The sequence below is a fragment of the Etheostoma spectabile genome, chromosome 24 (genome assembly GCF_008692095.1).
Source record: "Etheostoma spectabile isolate EspeVRDwgs_2016 chromosome 24, UIUC_Espe_1.0, whole genome shotgun sequence".
Classification (NCBI taxonomy): Eukaryota; Metazoa; Chordata; class Actinopteri; order Perciformes; family Percidae; genus Etheostoma; species Etheostoma spectabile.
This window is the reverse complement of record NC_045756.1, coordinates 9,203,873-9,205,543: the sequence shown is the minus strand read 5'-3', so window position 1 is coordinate 9,205,543 and position 1,671 is coordinate 9,203,873. Positions and strand designations below refer to the sequence as shown.

Genomic DNA, 1,671 nt, shown 5'->3' with positions numbered 1-1,671 from the left:
AGGGTACTTAATAAAACAAAGTACACCCCATGAATGGAAAAGTACACATTCTATCCTTTTTCCACCCGTTCCTTCTCTTTGGAGTTTTGGTTTTGAGCCTAAACTAAAAATATGACAATAATAATAATAATAATAATAATAATAATAATAATAATAATAATAATAATAATAATAATAATAATAATAATAATAATAATAATAATAATAATGTGTAACTTAGATTATCAAAGTTATTTTAAAACTTAAGTAATAAGTGTTTATAGTCAGAACCAAAATGCTCCAAATAACCCCAATAGAACAAAGTTTTATAACCGCACACCACGGACAAACATTTCAGGGTACTTTTATTTTATTTTTTTTAAAAGTATACCCCATAAACTGAAAGTACATTTGAGGTTCACTACTGACGTGTTTGCTATTTCACTTTCTGACTAAAGCAACCGTAATATTGAAAGTTACATTTTCTAAGACAGCCAAATGATGTATCATAGATTTAACCATCCAGCGGTTAATCATTACTTAATCTTTCGAAATATTGAGATTCTATATATTAAATCAATCCTTGTGCTTTCTTGTGTCTCAGATTTCTGCTCGTGGCGGCACCTCGACACCACTGGCTGGTGTCTGGCCAGCTAGAAACAGTTAAAAAATACGATAAAGGTTTCTGTCATCTATATGCTTCCTGTATGGCCACTACACACTTAAATATTTGGGCAGGAGTTTAAAATCAGACCGTTTATAAATTAAATGTTAAGAGTAAACGGCTTTCAATGCCTGAACCAAGACGGCACTGCACATCTTTCTTCATTTAACGTCAATACTACACTGTATCCATTTCCATATTTTCCGTCACAAAAGCGCTTCAGTTTTTTATAACTTCCTCTTGAAACATACATAAATATGCCTTACTTATTGCCTAATTTCATGTTTTTGCTCCAAATAAAAGATGTTTGCTTCTGGACTGATGGAGGGGGCGGTTGCTGGTTCCTTGGCTGGTTTCTCGGTCCATCTACATCCTCCCATGCTGCGATTCCTTGATGGCAAGTATACAATTAAATATTGTAATACATTTGCGATTAGTGTAAAGAACACTTATGTGTATGAGCAAATGGCTTGCTATGGTAATTGTGCTTTTGACAGTTTTATAACCCTTAGGAGTCTTCTACTGTACTAATCGCAAGTGTATTTGAAGATTGGTGTAGTAGCCCGTCGGTGTGTATTTACTGATGTCAGCCTATTACTAATGTAACTTCTTCCCTGCAGTCCTTGTGCTTTCTCGCCCCGCAGCTTTCCCTGAATTGCGTCAACCCTGTCGATCATTCTTCTGGACCAGTTTCTGATGACTGCTTTTGGCCAAATACGGTGAAGTTGTGGGTTTTTCAGTCCTCTACGCCCTCCCTTGCTGAGACCCCTTAATGGTAATTATACATTTAAATAACTTGCAAAATTATCATAAAATCCAGAGTGTCATAAAACTTGTCAGTCCGTCACATTTTTAGATTTCCCTGTTAGTGTATAATTTTACTGATGTTTCCTGCCTGTTACTAACTTAACTTCTTCCTTGCAGTGCTTGTGCTTTCTCACCCCGCAGCTTTCCACGCTGTCTATCATTCTTTTGGACTTCCTGGACCAGTTTCTGGATGACTGCTTTTTGCCAGATACGGTGAAGTT

At 36.0% G+C, this 1,671-nt stretch overlaps 1 long non-coding RNA gene across 1 annotated transcript in view; it reads left to right on the top strand.

The window, feature by feature from the left end:
• Window positions 1-1,665, top strand: part of LOC116674091 (uncharacterized) — a 4,769-nt gene extending 3,104 nt beyond the window's left edge. The window contains exon 3 of the long non-coding RNA XR_004327965.1: window positions 947-1,665. This is a non-coding gene — a long non-coding RNA (uncharacterized LOC116674091). The remainder of the gene's footprint in view (window positions 1-946) is intronic.
• Window positions 1,666-1,671: the final 6 nt, after the last annotated feature.